Source organism: Vulpes vulpes, chromosome 12 (genome assembly GCF_048418805.1).
Source record: "Vulpes vulpes isolate BD-2025 chromosome 12, VulVul3, whole genome shotgun sequence".
NCBI classification, from domain to species: Eukaryota; Metazoa; Chordata; class Mammalia; order Carnivora; family Canidae; genus Vulpes; species Vulpes vulpes.
Window position 1 is genome coordinate 65,751,317 of NC_132791.1, and position 19,430 is coordinate 65,770,746.

The 19,430-nt window shown below is 39.8% G+C and overlaps 1 pseudogene; it reads left to right on the top strand.

The window, feature by feature from the left end:
* Nucleotides 1-11,975, top strand: part of LOC140594901 (elongation factor 1-alpha 1 pseudogene) — a 51,386-nt pseudogene extending 39,411 nt beyond the window's left edge.
* Nucleotides 11,976-19,430: the final 7,455 nt, after the last annotated feature.

The window sequence follows — 19,430 nt, forward strand, 5'->3', positions numbered from 1 at the left end:
GAAGTCCTAACGAGGAGGCTTAACGAGGTGGAAGAACGAGTGAGTGACATAGAAGACAAGTTGATGGCAAAGAGGGAAACTGAGGAAAAAAGAGACAGGCAATTAAAAGACCATGAGGATAGATTAAGGGAAATAAATGACAGCCTGAGAAAGAAAAACCTATGTTTAATTGGGGTTCCCGAGGGCGCCGAAAGGGACAGAGGGCCAGAATATGTATTTGAACAAATCCTAGCTGAAAACTTTCCGAATCTGGGAAGGGAAACAGGCATTCAGATCCAGGAAATAGAGAGATCCCCCCCTAAAATCAACAAAAACCGTTCAACACCTCGACATTTAATAGTGAAGCTTGCAAATTCCAAAGATAAGGAGAAGATTCTTAAAGCAGCAAGAGAAAAAAAGTCCCTGACTTTTATGGGGAGGAATATTAGGGTAACAGCACACCTCTCCACAGAGACCTGGCAGGCCAGAAAGGGCTGGCAGGATAAATTCAGGGTCCTAAATGAGAAGAACATGCAACCAAAAATACTTTATCCAGCAAGGCTTTCATTCAAAATGGAAGGAGAGATAATGAGCTTCCAAGACAGGTAGGAGCTGAAAGAATATGTAACCTCCAGACCAGCTCTGCAAGAAATTTTAAGGGGGACTCTTAAAATTCCCCTTTAAGAAGAAGTTCAGTGGAACAATCCACAAAAACAAGGACTGGATAGATAGGATGACACTAAACTCATATCTATCAATAGTAACTATGAACGTGAACGGGCTTAATGACCCCATCAAAAGGTGCAAGGTTTCAGACTGGATAAAAAAGCAGGACCCATCTATTTGCTGTCTACAAGAGACTCATTTTAGACAGAAGGACACCTACAACCTGAAAATAAAAGGTTGGAGAACCATTTACCATTCAAATGGTCCTCAAAAGAAAGCAGGGGTAGCCATCCTTATATCAGATAAATTAAAATTTACCCCGAAGACTATAGTGAGAGATGAAGAGGGACACTATCTCATACTCAAAGGATCTATCCAACAAGAGGACTTAACAATCCTCAATATATATGCCCTGAATGTGGGAGCTGCCAAATATTTAAACCAATTAATAACCAAACTGAAGAAATACTTTGATAATAATACACTTGGTGACTTCAATCTAGCTCTTTCTATACTAGATAGGTCTTCTAAGCACAACATATCCAAAGAAACGAGAGCTTTAAATGATACACTGGACCAGATGGATTTCACAGATATCTACAGAACTTTACATCCAAACTCAACTGAATACACATTCTTCTCAAGTGCACATGGAACTTTCTCCAGAATAGACCACATACTGGGTCACAAATCAGGTCTGAACCGATACCAAAAGATCGGGATAGTCCCCTGTATATTCTCAGACCATAATGCCTTGAAATTAGAGCTTAATCACAACAAGAAGTTTGGAAGGACCACAAACACGTGGAGGTTAAGGACCATCCTGCTAAAAGATGAAAAGGTCAACCAGGAAATTAAGAATTGAGAAGATTCATGGAAACTAATGAGAATGAAGATACAACCGTTCAAAATCTTTGGGATGCAGCAAAAGCAGTCCTGAGGGGGAAATACATCACAATACAAGCATCCATTCAAAAACTGGAAAGAACTCAAATTCAAAAGCTCACCTTACACATAAAGGAACTAGAGAAAAAGCAACAAATGGACCCCACCCCCAGCAGAAGAAGACAGTTAATTAAAATTCGAGCAGAACTAAATGATATCGAGACCAAAAGAACTGTGGAACAGATCAACAGAACCAGGAGTTGGTTCTTTGAAAGAATTAATAAGATAGATAAACCATTAGCCAACCTTATTAAAAAGAAGAGAGAGAAGACTCAAATTAATAAAATCATGAATGAGAAAGGAGAGATCACTACCAACACCAAGGAAATACAAACGATTTTAAAAACATATTATGAACAGCTGTATGCCAATAAATTAGGAAATCTAGAAGAAATGGACGCATTCCTGGAAAGCCACAAACTACCAAAAATGGAGCAGGAAGAAATAGAAAACCTGAACAGGCCAATAACCAGGGAGGAAATTGAAGCAGTCATCAAAAACCTCCCGAGACACAAGAGTCCAGGGCCAGATGGCTTCCCAGGGGAATTCTATCAAACGTTTAAAGAAGAAATCATACCTATTCTACTAAAGCTGTTTGGAAAGATAGAAAGAGATGGAGTACTTCCAAATTCGTTCTATGAGGCCAGCATCACCTTAATTCTGAAACCAGACAAAGACCCCACCAAAAAGGAGAATTACAGACCAATATCCCTGATGAACATGGATGCAAAAATTCTCAGCAAGATAGTAGCCAATAGGATCCAACAACACATTAAGAAAATTATTCACCATGACCAAGTAGGATTTATCTCCGGGACACAAGGTTGGTTCAACACTCGTAAAACCATCAATGTGATTCATCATATCAGCAAGAGAAAAACCAAGAACCATATGATCCTCTCATTAGATGCAGAGAAAGCATTTGACAAAATACAGCATCCATTCCTGATCAAAACACTTCAGAGTGTTGGGATAGAGGGAACTTTCCTTGACATCTTAAAAGCCATTTACGAAAAGCCCACAGCAAATATCATTCTCAAAGGGGAAGCACTGGGAGCCTTTCCCCTAAGATCAGGAACAAGACAGGGATGTCCACTCTCACCACTGCTGTTCAACATAGTTCTGGAAGTCCTCGCCTCAGCAATCAGACAACAAAAAGACATTAAAGGCATTCAAATTGGCAAAGAAGAAGTCAAACTCTCCCTCTTCGCCGATGACATGATACTCTACATAGAAAACCCAAAAGCCTCCACCCCAAGATTGCTAAAACTCATACAGCAATTTGGTAGCGTGGCAGGATACAAAATCAATGCCCAGAAATCAATGGCATTTCTATACACTAACAATGAGACTGAAGAAAGAGAAATTAAGGAGTCAATCCCATTTACAATTGCACCCAAAAGCATAAGATACCTAGGAATAAACCTAACCAAAGAGGTGAAGGATCTATACCCTAAAAACTATAGAACACTTCTGAAAGAAATTGAGGAAGACGCAAAGAGATGGAAAAATATTCCATGCTCATGGATTGGCAGAATTAATATTGTGAAAATGTCAATGTTACCCAGGGCAATTTACACGTTTAATGCAATCCCTATCAAAATACCGTGGACTTTCTTCAGAGAGTTAGAACAAATTATTTTAAGATTTGTGTGGAATCAGAAAAGACCCCGAATAGCCAGGGGAATTTTAAAAAAGAAAACCATAGCTGGGGGCATCACAATGCCAGATTTCAGGTGGTACTACAAAGCTGTGGTCATCAAGACAGTGTGGTACTGGCCCAAAAACAGACACATAGATCAGTGGAACAGAATAGAGAACCCAGAAGTGGATCCTGAAATGTATGGTCATCTAATATTCGATAAAGGAGGAAAGACTATCCATTGGAAGAAAGACAGTCTCTTCAATAAATGGTGTTGGGATAATTGGACATCCACATGCAGAAGAATGAAACTGGACCACTCTCTTTCACCATACACAAAGATAAACTCAAAATGGATGAGAGATCTAAATATGAGACAAGAGTCCATCAAAATCATAGAAGAGAACACACGCAACACCCTTTTTGAACTCGGCCACAGTAACTTCTTGCAAGATACATCCACAAAGGCAAAAGAAACAAAAGCAAAAATGAACTATTGGGACTTCATCAAGATAAGAAGCTTTTGCACAGCAAAGGATACGGTCAACAAAACTAAAAGACAACATACAGAATGGGAGAAGATATTTGCAAACGACATATCAGATAAAGGGCTAGTTTCCAAAATCTATAAAGAACTTATTAAACTCAACACCAAAGAAGCAAACAATCCAATCATGAAATGGGCAAAAGACATGAAGAGAAATCTCACAGAGGAAGACATGGACATAGCCAACATGCACAAGAGAAAATGCTCTGCATCACTTGCCATCAGGGAAATACAAATCAAAACCACAATGAGATACCACCTCACACCAGTGAGAATGGGGAAAATTAACAAGGCAGGAAACAACAAATGTTGGAGAGGATGCAGAGAAAAGGGAACCCTCTTACACTGTTGGTGGGAATGTGAACTGGTGCAGCCACTCTGGAAAACTGTGTGGAGGTTCCTCAAAGAGTTAAAAACAGACCTGCCCTACGACCCAGCAATTGCACTGTTGGGGATTTACCCCAAAGATTCAGATGCAATGAAACGTCGGGACACCTGCACCCCGATGTTTCTATCAGCAATGGCCACAATAGCCACACTGTGGAAGGAGCCTCGGTGTCCATCGAAAGATGAATGGATAAAGAAGATGTGGTTTATGTATACAATGGAATATTACTCAGCAATTAGAAACGACAAATACCCACCATTTGCTTCAACGTGGATGGAACTGGAGGGTACTATGCTGAGTGAAATAAGTCAATTGGAGAAGGACAAACAGTGTATGTTCTCATTCATTTGGGGAATATGAATAATAGTGAAAGGGAATATAAAGGAAGGGAAAAGAAATGTTGGGAAATATCAGGAAGGGAGACAGACCATAAAGACTCCTAACTCGGGGAAACGAACTAGGGGTGGTGGAAGGGGAGGAGGGCGGGTGTTGGAGGGGAATGGGTGATGGCCACTGAGGTGGACACTTGACGGGATGAGCACTGGGTGTTTTTCTGTATGTTGGTAAATTGAACACCAATAAAAATTAATTAAAAAAAAAAAGGATATTTTTCTTACCACAGTCTGAGCTAAGGTCCTGATCAGGGTCCTTTTGCTCGTAAGCAGTGGGGTCAGCATTTGGACTAGCTTGAACTCTAGAGCCTACTTTTATTATTAGCATGGTCAAGTCAAAATAGTAGAGAAGAGGCAGAATTTGAGAGGTTGCAGAGAGGTCAAATCTTCAGGACCTGGTGTGCATTAGATGTGGAGATGAGACACAGAGGGTGTTCCTCAGGTTGATTCCAGGTGACTTAAGAAGATACTGTTCCAGTTTGAAATGGGAATATGAAAAGAAGAGTGATTCTGGGGGGAAGGGGCCATGTTGATCTAGGGGCATTCTGAGTTTGAGGTGACAATCACACATGTGAGTGGAACATCCAGTTGGCAGGTTCTCGAGCCCAGGGAATAGGTCAGTCAGAGGGTGGCATCCAGTGAAAGGTAAGGGCTTCTCATTTCTGATGTGCAACCTTTGGCTAATAGAAGATTAGTGGAAAAGTGGACATATTTAGCCTAGAAGCAACCTCTTCACCTAAAAAGTATTGTAGAATGGACAATAAAGTATTAACTGTGATCTTCGTCACTTATCAGCAGTACATCTGCCGTGAGTTGCTTCACTTTTCCTGGCCTCAACTTCTGAATCTATAAAATGGGAATGATAAAATACTGTCCCTCACATTATGATTATGAAGATTCATGAGATCATCCTGGAAGCTATTTACGACAGTGCTTAGTCCAAAATGAGAGATAAGTAATGCTTTTATATATGGCAGATATTTCTATAGGGAAACTAATTCCAGAGTAGAGTCTTTCTCTTCCTGGCTCTGTGTCTCTCTTTTTCTCTGCCAAATATTGACAGTATTTTGGAGGAAAGTCCATCTTAAAGCAAGTCTCTATAAAATAGACTTCTTAATGCCATATTGAAGTGAAGTAGTAACAGGTACATACTATATTCAGATACTCATGCAAAAACAGTCACTTATTTTTTATTCTGTAAATTTCTTCCTGAGCCCTTCTCTGCTGAATACATAAAAAGAAGTAACATTTAATACAACACAAATTTTAGTCCTCTTCAAAAACTTAAAACAGTGGTGACTCATTCTGTCACAGGTAAATGCTACCTATCTGTAGATTTTCTTCCTCTTATAGTTTCCTCTCCAAGATGGAGCCGGGTGTATGGTGGGGGGGGCATGGACACCCTTGAAGTGGCAAGAAGAGGGTGGCCTGAGACCCATTGTGGGGCTTTATCCTTTTCTCTGGGCCTCTGGCTTCTGAGGTCATCCTTGTCTGTCTGGTGTTGCCACTTGATCCTCATGTCTATGGCTGGTGAATTCATGATGGAGTCTATCATCCTGATGAGGCACCAGCTTGGTCCTTGCTGGCTCTTGCGCACTGCCTGAGCACTAGTTATGGCTCCTTTCAGCCCTCAGGCTGGGTGACCTGCTCTGTAGCCACAGAGTTGTTTCAGCCCATCATGACAAATCCTGAAATAAGCTCCTGAGATAGATCATCTTTGACTATACTCTGCAATCTTACAATGTGGGAAACAGTCTAGGCCCTCCCAGTCTAGGAGCAGGTAGGGTTGGGTGTGGAAGGGTGTATGCTTTCTTAGACACAAGCAAGAACATGGCCACAGCTCCTCTCTGAGTCTTCTCTTCAACCTAATTATCATAATTTTTTTCCACGACTTGAGCCTCTAGAATGTGTGGTCAGGAAGGCCTTGTCTCCTTTCCCCATATCTCTAAATCCAAAGGGGCTGGAGAGAACCTACTTTTCATTTCACCTTTGGTTTTGTGGGACATTCTCCATGTCATATTCACTTCCATAATGGTGTTAATGTTCCCTATTCCCTTTTCTGGAACTAAGTGGGAAATGAAAATAACATTGATTATTCTAGTGATACCAATGATGAAATCCTGTTTTTCTGATTAAAGATGGACCATTGATATAAACCACCAGAAGAACCCTTGAAGAAAAGATAGGAAAAGCATAAACTCTACAAACATGTATGCATGTAAATAAGATTTCTAAATCTTAGAAAGTCATTTTTAAAGAAAATATTTTATTTATTTATTTTAGAGAGAGTGTGAGGTTTGGGTGGAAGGAGAGTCTAAGCAAACTCTGTGCTGAGCATGGAGCCTGATGTGGGGCTCAGTCTCATGACCCTGAAATTATAACCTGAGCCAAAATCAAGAGGCAGACACTTAACTGATTGCATCACACAGGTACCCCTTTATAAAGTCATTTTAATGCTTATATCTCAGTTTATGTGAGGAATTCCACAGTATCATCAGTGTCACTTTAGCATATGAAAGGAAATTCAATTGTGTCATTAATTGGACTTTAAAACCAATATGCTAACATAATAAGCATTTATTAAATATTTAATTAGCAGGAACTTAGCCTGCTTTTTAGAATGTGGTTATGTCTCCTATGGGCAGGATGGTAATTAATACATACTCTTACTAACAATGTATTCCTAAAGAAGTTACTTAGCTCTTTATATCTATGATGCCCCGTTTATTTGTAAAGTGGGTGTATTGATACCTGTGTCGTAGGGTTACTGTGAGGATTTGATTAGAACAGCATCTGGCACATAGTAGGCACTATATCAGCATTTGCTGCATTCATTATAATTTGAGGAGGCTGAGTCTTAACCTCTTAACCAATGCTTTCCTTTATGTCTGCAAAAATGGTTGTTAAAGTTTACTTTTTAAAGTAATTATTCTTTTTGTTATTTTTTATTATATGTCATTGGAGCAACTGAACATTTGAGACATACCTGAGATTGTGAGAGTTTGGAAAACAAAAGTAACTTGACTTAATGTAGAGCTTCATTCCCATTGCCTCACTGTGTTTGTTTTTTTTTTTCTTTTAAGATATCCGAGGTCCTATTAGTTCTGGGAAGCCATGATTCTTTCTGCCTCTTTCTTCCTCTCCCTCAAATTCTTTGAACACTAAATAATTCAGGCATTACAATGATTTTTGGTCATTTTTTACTCAATTTATATACAAAATTATTTCAAGTGGGGAAAGATCTGATGTCATAGCATTTGCTAATCATAGCTACACCCTCAAAGGTTGTATCAAAGATGTGAAAAGTTGGTAGACACGAATGTTGGGTGTTGGAGGAAGGAGAGAGTATTAAACCATCTTCTTGTTTAGTTTTGCATTTCTGGGATTACTAGTGAGGTGGGCCCCTCCTTCCTTTTGTTTGTTCAATTTTTTTATTATTTTCTAAATTTTCTGTTCCTGTCCTTGTTCATTCATCAGTTAGGGTTTTTAACAGTTTGCACATGGACTTACATGAGCTCCTCAAAATTATTAAAACCTTATTGGTCATATTTACAGCAAATATTTGTTTTTACCAGTTATCTTTTGAGTTCAGATATGAAAAAGTTTTGAAATTTCCCATAACCAAATCTACTGACCGTGTGTTTTGAGACTGCTTATGTTGCTTTAAAGGTTGGGCAATTTCCCTCTCCCTTCCTTTGCCAGAGTCACCTATATTATTCCAAAGTTGGTGAATTTTGACTCTTTAAACCATTTAATTCTTTTATATCCTTGGAGCTTATACTCTCACTCATTGAGAGATATATATTTATACCTATAAAGGCATATATAAAGAGAAACTGTTTTAATACCACCTAATGAATGCGTGTTTTATTAGTTCATTTGCTTTTAGAGAGGGAGAGAGAGAGGATGGGGGGAGGGAGAAGGAGAGAGAGAATTTTAAACAGGTTTCACACTCAGCACCAAGCCTGCTGTGGGCCTCGATCCCACAATCCCGAAATCATCACCTGAGCCCAAATCAAGTCAGATGCTTAACCAATGAGCCACCCCTGTGCCCCTGTTTTTTTAAAATCACATTTTCTCTGTACATGCACTGTCCAACACTGTAGACTGTAGCTTTATGTGACTCTCAAGCCCCTGAAATCTGGCTAGGCCATGCTGAGCTGTGCTGTTAGTGTAAAATGCCTATTGCACTTCAGGTCCTTAGAACAACAGCAATAACATAGACTATAAAACACCTCAGTAATGTTTGCATATTTATTATGACAAGTAGAAGTGATTAATATTTTGAGGGCACGGCAGCCCTGGTGGTTCAGCGGTTTAGCACCGCCCCGCCCAGGGTGGGATCCTGGGGACTCGGGATCGAGTCCTGCCTAGGGCTCCCTGCATGGAGCCTGCTTCTCCCTCTGCCTGTGTCTCTGCCTCTCTCTTTCTTTGTCTCTCATGCATAAATAAATAAAATCTTTAAAAAAATGTATCTTGAGGGCAATAAAATATATATAGTAGGATATATAACATATTAATGACATATAAGTAATATAATTGACATTCTTCAAAGTAACTTCACTCTTTCCTTTTTAAAACAATAGTATTAAAAAATTTCAATTCTCTGTTTGGCTCATATTACATTTCTATTGGACAACTGCTCCATACCTCAGGGTTTATTTCTATACAGTTGATTTTTTTTTCTCAATGCTGTTTGCAGATTCAATGATGATAGCTTTATAATATGTTTTCAGATCTGGTTGAACTAATTTCTATTCTTTACTTTCTTTCTTTCTTTCTTTCTTTCTTTCTTTCTTTCTTTCTTTCTTTCTTTTCTTCTTTCTTTCTTTCTTTCTTTCTTTTTTTCTTTCTTTATTTCGCTTGTTTGTTCTTCTAGACAATTTAAACATTTGTGCCAAGTTTCAAGAAGATTAAAACCCTCTGAGTCTTTGACTTAAATCACACAAGATTTGTAAAGTGATTTAGAAAGAAGTGACATCTTTACAAGACTAAGTCTTTTTTTCTCAAGGAAATAGCATCTCTTTCCATTTTTGTCTTCAATGTTACACTTCTCCAGCAAGCTGTGTTTTTTTTTTCATATAAATCATGCACATTTGTTTTTTTTGGATTATTGTTAGGTATCATTGGTATTATTGTTAGGTATTATTGCTATTGGAAATGTGAGTTATTATTATTCCAATGCACTTTCTAAGTGATTTATGTTAGTTTGCCAAAAGTGATCTTTAAAAATGAACCTTGTGCTTTTTCGCAACAGGTTTGCCGCCAGTACACAGGTGTGAAAACCACCGCTAAACCTAAACCAAAATGGGAAAGGAAAAGACTCACATCAACATCGTCATCATTGGACACATAGATTTGGGCAAGTCTACCATTACTGGCCATCTGATCTACAAATGTGGTGGGATCGACAAAAGAACTATCGAAAAATTTGAGAAGGAGGCTGCTGAGATGGGAAGAGGCTCCTTCAAGTATGCCTGGGTCTTGGATAAACTGAAAGCTGAACATGAATGTGGTATCACCATTGATATCTCCCTGTGGAAATTCGAGACCAGCAAGTATTATGAGACCATCATTGATGCCCCAGGACACAGAGACTTTGTCAAAAACATGATTACAGGCACATCTCAGGCTGACTGTGCTGGCCTGATTGTTGCTGCTGGTGTTGGTGAATTTGAAGCAGGTATCTCCAAGAATGGGCAGACCCGTGAGCATGCCCTTCTGGCTTACACACTGGGTGTAAAACAGCTAATTGTTGGTGTTAACAAAATGGATTCCACTGAACCACCCTACAGCCAGAAGAGATACAAGGAAATCATTAAGGAAGTCAGCACCTACATTAAGAAAATTGGCTACAACACCGACACAGTAGCATTTGTGCCAGTTTCTGGTTGGAATGGTGACAACATGCTGGAGCTAAGTGCTAACATGCCTTGGTTCAAGGGATGGAAAGTCACCCGTAAAGATGGGAATGCCAGTGGAACCACACTGCTTGAAACTCTGGATTGCATTCTGACACCAACTCATCCAACTGATAAGCCCTTGTGTCTGCCTCTCCAGGACGTCTACAAAATTGGTGATATTGGTACTGTCCCAGTGGGTCGAGTGGAGACTGGTGTTCTTAAGCCTGGCATGGTGGTTACCTTTGCTCCAGTCAATGTTACAACTGAAGTAAAGTCTGTTGAAATGCACCATGAAGCTTTGAATGAGGCTCTTCCTGGGGACAGTGTGGGCTTCAATGTCAAGAACGTATCTGTCAAAGATGTTTGTCGTGGCAACGTGGCTGGTAACAGCAAAAATGACCCACCAATGGAAGCAGCTGGCTTCACAGCTCAGGTGATTATCCTGAACCATCCAGGCCAAATCAGTGCTGGATATGCACCTGTGCTGGATTGTCACACAGCTCACATTGCTTGCAAGTTTGCTGAGCTGAAGGAAAATCGTCATTCTGGAAAGAAGCTGGAAGATGGTCCCAAGTTCTTGAAATCTGGGGATGCTGCCATTGTTGATATAGTTCCTGGCAAACCTATGTGTGTTGAGAGCTTCTCTGACTATCCTCCTCTGGGCCGTTTTGCTGTTCGTGACATGAGACAGACGGTTGCTGTGGGTATCATCAAAGCAGTGGACAAGAAGACAACTGGAGCTGGCAAAGTCACCAAGTCTGCCCAGAAAGCTCAGAAGGCTAAAGGAATATTATCCCCAATACCTGCCACCCCAGTCTTAATCAGTGGTGGAAGAACGGTTTCAGAACTGTTTGTGTCAATTGGCCATTTAAGTTTAGTAGTAAAAGACTGGTTAATGATAACAGTGCATCATAAAACCTTCAGAAGGAAAGGAGAATGTTTTGTGGACCATTTGTTTTGTTTTGTTTTGTTTTGTTTTGTGCGTGTGTGGCAGTTTTAAGTTATTAGTTTTTAAAATCAGTACTTTTTAATGGAAACAACTTGACCAAATATCTGTCACAGAATTTTGAGACCCATTAAAACAAAAGTTTAATGAGAAAAAAAAATAGAAATGAACCTTGTAACTATTTTTACTGAGCTTTTGAAAAATTAATTCTGATAGTTTTACAACTAATTCTTTTGAGTTATTCTCCACTTCAAATTAAAATGCTGTATCACAGTAAGCTCCAAATCAGCTTCTATAGTTCTCTCCCAAATTCTAGCTGTTGAAAGCTAATTTTTCAAAGTGGAAAGTGGAAGGTTTAGGTGTAAAGTCCTCTTGTGGGCAGCCCCAGTGGCTCAGCGGTTTAGCGCCGCCTTCATCCCAGGGCCTGATCCTGGAGACCGGGGATCAAGTCCCACATCAGGCTCCCTGCACAGAGCCTGCTTCTCCCTCTGCCTGTGTCTCTGCATATCTCTCTCTCTCCCTCTGTGTTTCTCATGAATAAATAAATAAAATCTTTAAAAAAATAAAGTCCTGTTGTTTATTTTAGATGGAATTTTATCAGAGTTTATCTGTAATATTGAAAATCACAGAGGTAGAATATTTTTCTTCTGTGTCTTCTCATTTCCAAGGACTTGATCCAAGAGCTAGGGAAAATGGGATATTATTCAGCGAGTATAGCCAGTATATTCACAGTGTGTGCATGTATATAAGACTCGTTGTAAGGAAAAATTGTTGACTTCTGATAGTTGCCTTTTGCTGGGCATTTTTACATTCATCTCCCCATATGGTTGCAATGGCTAGCTGAATTATCTTCTCAATTGGGGTTTCACCTTAAAATTCTGAGCCATTTTCTTGGATCTCTGAGAGCCTGGGCCTTAAGCTTCATTCTTGCTATGTGATTATAGGATTTCAATTTTTATTTGGTCTTAAGCAATCTTTCCTTTCTGCTCTCTCTCCATATCCTTTTATTAATGACTTTAAAAAGCTTTCTTCCTTTTTGGGGGGAGCATGAATAACACTTTTATTTCATTTAAAAATAGTAGTTTATTTTTTTATTTTTTAAAAGATTTTATTTATTTATTCATGAGAGACAGAGAGAGAGAAAGAGAGAGAGAGAGAGAGACTGAGAGAGGCAGAGGCAGAGACACAGGCAGAGGGAGAAGCAGGCTCCATGCAGAGAGCCCGATGCAGGACTCGATCCTTGGACTTCAGGATCATGCCCTGTGCTGAAGGCAGGCGCTAAACCGCTGAGCCACCCAGGGATCCTCAATAGTAGTTTATTTTAAAAAAAGTCTTTGAGCACAAAATTGCTCAAGTATTATAATGATTTTAGTTATCTCTGAATCGACTAATAATGTGAATTATTTCTAATCACAGAAATTATGATGATGTTGCATTCCATCATAGGAGTTGCAGCAGTATGGGACAAATGCAAGAAAGAAAAGAACCCGAGGGGAGGGACACGTCCTCATTAGAAGTGTTGGTAATCAGCACTGTCAGAGATCAAACCAAATTAATACTATCTTTCCAAAGATAACACATATTTGTAGATTACCTTCAACCTTTGCCTTAGGGGGGAAAATTAATTTTCTCTGTTGATGTATTTAAACAAAGTCTGCCCATAACAAAATGTTTCCTCTCTAGATAACTGTCAGGGCAAAAGACAGGCTCTAGACTTCTGATGTGCGTGTGTGGGCATGCACCAACTTCCCCCACCCACTGCCCCACCAGATTTCTCTCAGGGTGCTTCCACATGGCTGGCAGAAAACCCCTGAGTTCGCTGGGGTGGATTTTTAGCATCCTTATATGGAGGCCTCCTCGTTGGGTGCTTTTGGTAGTCTTTGCCTGCTGCCAAAGGGAAAACATGAATGTGACATTTGGAAACATGAGATAGCTGTTATGTTTTTATACTGTGAAAGGTTACGCACACACACATAGAGGCATATAGTGTAATACAGAATGAAATCTTTAATGGAAAATGTTGTACTGACATGGTGCAGAAATGTGTGTGTATGTGGTGGTGGTGGTGATGGTGGTGGTGATGAGGCTGTACCATTCCAACCTACTGAGATTTTCATATAAAGAGAGATTATTTATATGTGGTTGGTATGTGGAATGTACCTCTCTTGCCAAGTACTCTAGTTGGGTAGCTTATTTCCTGGGTAATATAATTAGGAAAGCAAAACCCATAGAATTTAAGATGTTACACATCTCTTCAGCTCTGAGTGAGAAATCACTTTACATGAGACGGGAATATATTAATTTGTATTCCAAGTAGAAATGGAAGAATATCTTATAAATTTTTAATCCACCAAGTGGCATGTATTATCCTGACTTAGTATTGTCCTGGATCAGGCTGCATTTTGTACCTGATTGTTCTCCATTTGGAGAGGCAGCTACTGTAATGCAGAGGATAGAGCCACCTCTTTCCCCTACTCCCAACCTCAAGAAATACCAAAATGATGGGTTTTAATGAAGGGTTAAAATTACTGGAGTTTATTCTTCTTCATTTCCCTTTTCACCAGTGAGCTTAACTGAAGCAACATGGATTTTTCTTTCCTGCATCCGAACACTGAAGTTAAAATGTATTCCGCAATGAAAGAAAAAAAAAAACCCTCATAGTAAAGAATGTATATATGTACATATATATGTATATATGTGTAGTTTAATTAGAGCATTTTTAAAACAGTATATTATGTTACTATAATAACAAGATTCATGACATTGGCTCTCTCTAAGATATGAAAAATTGAAAGCATTACCAATAATTATCAATTATTAATTTTAAATGATTAATATTATTTGTTAAGACTAAGTATAGCCTTAATTAAATACATCGTATTTTTGTAATTATTAAATTCTACTGCAGAAATAAATCTTCACTACTTAAAACCAAGTGTTTACAGAAGAAATTCTCAAAATTACTAGAAAGATATATAATATCAAATAGGTTATTAATTTTTCTCACTTATTTATGGCCAGAAGTAGGAGATTGAAATATCTCAGGAAATCTCATAGGTGAGTATGAATATATCCTGCAATCAAAGGGCAAATGAGGAAATAAGGTTCTAGGATTATTTTTGTCTAGGCTTCTTTATGTAGTTTAGGTATGAAGCTTACATATTTCAGGTAGGGTTTGTGTATTTCAGTAAGAGTTTGTGTATTTTGGGTTTAGAGTATTTAGCCTACTGGATGTGTGTCTGCACTTAATCGTGCAGTAAATATAAGACCCCCTACATAGTTGAGTGATAGGGACACCTGGGTGGCTCTGTGGGTGGAGCATCCAACTCGATTTCAACTCAGGTCATGACCTCAGGGTCGTGAGATCGAGCTCTTGTGCCAGGCTTCTTGCTGGGTATGGAGTCTGCTTAGGATTCTCTCTCTCTCTCCTGCTGTCCCTCCCTGCCACCACTACCAATGCTCCCTCTCATTCTCTCTCTCTGAAAAAAGAAAAAAAATAGTTGAGTGGCTAAAATTCTCTTAAACTGTCCTACACCTTTCTCTATTGTGATTTAATGACTTAGAGTATAGCATAGTGCTACTATCCTTAGTTATTTAGGTTTTTCTGTCAAGGAATAGGGGTATTTTCAGAGGATGGAGAAGGATTTCTCTGGGAACATAACTGAAGGAGGAGCCAGGATGAATATTTCCAGCCTGAGATGTCTTGGTGAGTGATGGTGCCCCTGATGTTCCTTCTGTGAACTCTTAAGATGGCCACAGTGAGAGAAACATGCTTTTGTTATAGTGAGGCTTTCTTAAAAAGAGCATTGTAATAAAATAGCATTTGGCAGTAAAACTCAATATTCAGTAAAATATATTTAAAATTGTACTGATTAAATTTTCCTGGGTATCATGGGTTATGACATTCTTCTCTGAGACATAAGGTCAGAATTTCACTGGTGCCAGAAATTAAGACCTACTGAAATGTTAGGTCATGGGAATGGTCTGGTCCCCAGTAGGAAGGGGAACCCCCTGATGGCCAAAAGGACCTTTGATGTTCTGCCCCTAGCGAGTTCTGCCTCACCTCTATTTCTGATCTTCCGCTGAATAACCTCCTAACTAACCTAATTGGTGGTCCTCCCGCTGGCTACCTCCAATTCAAATGAGAATGGCTAGATAATTAAGCCCTTTCTCAGCTGCCTTAAGCCTGGCCTTTGTGACAGTGTGGTCAGCAAGCCAGCTGACCCTGCAAGGCCCCTTTGTCATCATCCCCTTAGTTTGCTGGGATGGATTTTTGGCATCCTTACATAGAGGTCTCCTCGCTGGATGCTTTTGTCAGTCCCTGCCCGGTGCCAAGCAAACAACTCTCTTAACACTGGACGTGCCCAAGTGATTAAAGCACCATAAATTGCATCCCCTAAGGGCCTTAAACTTGACTACCTCCTTCCCTTACCTTGTTCACCAGCTTCAACCCCATTTGAATAGCATTTCTTCACACTACATTCTTAACAAGGTTATTTACTCTGCATGCACAATGAGATTGTGCCTTATGTAATAATTTCTCAGCTTTGAGAGATGCCTGAGAGGGCCAACTTTTTGGCTACTAAAAGAAGGTGGCCTTTATGGCTGGATGTGCCTTCGTAGCCCAAGTCTTTGGCCATTTAAGAATGTCACAGTGGTATATGGAGACTTTTACATTCTCCACGATAGATCTGTTTCACTAGTCATAGTAACCAGGGGTGAGTAACAATCTGTGCCAGCTGTGTAGTTAAGTATGTCAATTTATTTAAAAAATGGCTCTGTAGAGTCAACTCGATTATTTATGGAAATAGGAGAAAGGAGTGACAGTGATAATCAGAATCCACTTGTAATTTCAGACTTCATTTGGGTGAGTTCAACCCACTGACTGGCTCCTAGAAGGTAAGAGAAGTAAATGGGTCAGGCAGTGGGCTCATTAAACTCTCAGGATGTTGAGATCCTTGGATGTGCGAGAAAACCTTTCTTAGTTTTATAACTGTGTACTGAGTTGTTTAGACAGATTTGACAGATATATCTAGGCTTGGCACAGGGTAGGTGTTGTACAAATTCTAATTCCCCTGAATGGTTCTTGCCTTATTTGTATGTTCGATGCATTTATTCACCTTGATAGTACCCAGATACTACCTGCATCCCAAATACTCACCACTGCTAAACTCTCTGCTTCCCTCCACTTTTGATTTGATGCACAGAGGGGGCCCTCTTACCACCTAAAACACCACCCTTCTGTTCTCTTCTTCCCCTTTTGTCCCAATATATTTTCATTTTGTTCTTTCTCGTCTTGCTTCTCTGCCACGGAGTGGAGGACTTGGCCCCATGGGGTGCCATTGAGCGAGGAAGGCGAGAGATGGCAGCAAGAAGTAGGATAAAGGCCTTAAGACTTGGCACAGCAAAAAAAAAAAAAAAGACTTGGCATAGCTGCAGAATTTTTATATTCAAAAGGTAGGTACCTCTTGAACATGGATCAAGTGGGAGTTGTATGTTGCCCTACTTTTGATGGCGCTTGAGGATATAGTTGTGATTGCAGGGCGAAAGGGGAATAGAACAGAGTAGACCCAGAATCCCCTCAAACACAAAATATGAAAACAGTGATTTCAACAAAAACACTGCCTGAAAAAAATCTGAGCTCAGAATTCTACTATGTTACTCTGGAGCCCTCACTTCAAATGGAAAAGGCACAGACCTTTTGGCTCTCTGTGCTTGCACCTGCCCTTCCACAGGTTGAAGCAGGGTTGTAGGATTGCAGGTATGCTGGGAAGAAGGAAGCCCAGCCTGTGGAAGGGGAATGACAACTTCATGCGGCTGTGGAAAAGGAACTGTGAGGAGGCTGCCTGTGGATTCATCTGAAATTCTGCCAGCTATTCTGAATGAGACGATTCTCGTGCTCAGATAAAACAATCCTGATTCAGTCTATTCAACGATCTATTGAAGAAGCAGTTAATGGGGAGAAAGTTGTCAAATCTTTGGCTTCTGCTGCTGTTTATAGTAGAATCTGGAACGAGACGGTGTATAATTTAACCCCAAATGATCGCATTTTAATTTCAGCAGATTGCCATTGTGCAGTGCTCTGAGAGAGCTCCTTGCTGTCATGAGTTGTGCCTCTTGGAAGGCAAGGTGTAGTCTCAATGGCACAGATTTTGGAGCTTAGAGTCCTGGCTTTCTGCATAAGCTCTTCCGCTTTCTGGCTTGCTCTTGCTCAGGGAGCGCCTCCACCTCTCTGGATCTCAGTTTTCCCTGAACTTTGGCAAACTGAGACACTGACAATCACAGCAGAGCATTATTAGGATGGTTAGCTGCAATTATGCGGGTTCAAAGTGCTCAGCCCTTTACCACAGTGTGTGACTTGCATCTGCACAGAATACGTCTCTACTTTTTTTCTTTACTTTTCCTGAACCAGTAGGAAAGACCACAAGTAGAGGAAACAGTCTTTTTTTTTTTTAAGGCAATTTGAGTTCTGTCAAATTGTTGACCAGTGTTCTCAGACTTCCATGAAATCTTACCTGTAAGCTCTCTATAAAACAGAACTCTGTTTAGAACATATCACCACATGTGGCAGAGGTATAATACCACCACAGAAATGGAACTTCAGTTGGGGGCCTGGGGTTTCCACTGTCTTAGTCTCTCAAGCAGCATTTACCCTGTGACCTGTGAGAAGCACTCCCAATTCCTTGAATGGAGTGACTGTGAAGTTGTATACCGAAATGTACTCCCAGGTATCTCCATGAGCTACTCCAACTCTGTGCCTCTGGTGATTGGAATTACTTGTTCTCCCCTCATTTGCTTATGTATCAGAGATATCTTAGTGGTATCCTACACTGGATTCATAGAGAATATGTTGGAACTCTGTACCACACATTCTCTCTGAAACCAAAGGGAGAGAAGCACATGCCTAGGGGATCCTGAAGCACCATGTGTTTAGACCCAGGATATTTCCTTGAGGGCATTCCATTTTTAAGCAATGGAAGCCAGCTAAAAGCACATTTCTCAAGGATTATTGCTTATGCTTGGGCATACACTGACACCTGAGGTCAAGATGAGCTAGGATATTTACTCAATCCCTGGGATGTAGTGCATTTCCTGCTGATAATATATAAATAAAATATTTTAGTAGGAAGTTATGAATTCCTCTATATGTGCTCATCTATGCTTAACTCAGTGGAACATCAGTACCCAGAATGTTAAATCCTTTTTACACAATTGGATTGTATACTTATGCATACTAATAAGGTGTGAATGCAGGATGTTTATCTTCTTCCTGAGGATTATAAATTCTTTTGGCAGGTACTGTCTCTTTCTATTTCACTGTGTAATATGTGCCTAGAGGCAACTATTCTTTGCCAGAGTGTATCCTTCAAACCACAGAAATCAATGTGGTTAAAGAATGTCCTGAAATGTGTGTTTCAAATAGGTCGCGTTTTTCCCTCACCAGTACATGCACCACCATTGGTGGCTGTCTTCCCGTAGCTGTTATATCTATCATGTTGGTTTTCAAGATAGGTCCTTTATTTTATGATCATTTAAAGTGAAATAAAAATTGGTAGAGTGTAGAATGCCATACTTTGTTTTTGATTTGGAACAAATACTTAAATGACTATTGTAAGGGCCAAATTTTCTCTTCTTTTCTTTTTTTTTTTTTTTGAGATTTATTTATTTATTTGAGAGTGAGACAGTGGAGAAGGGGCTGAGGGAGAGAGAGAGAGAGAGAGAATCTCAAGCAGACTTCCTGTTGAATGTGGAGCCTGATTCAGGGCTCAATCCCAGAACCCTGAGACCACAACCTGAGCTGAAATCAAGAGTAAGACGCTTAACCAACTGAGCCACTCACGTGCCTCAAGAGCCAAATTTTAATTCTCAACTGCAGTTGACTATATTTTGAAATTTGAAAAATGTATTTATGCTCTCACTGTATTTGGTTTTCATTTGTTTGTTTTGTTTTTACCTGTCTTCTTGTATCTGTAAACTAGAGTAAAGATCTTGGTTACCAGTTCTTTTGGTGTTTCCAATCCA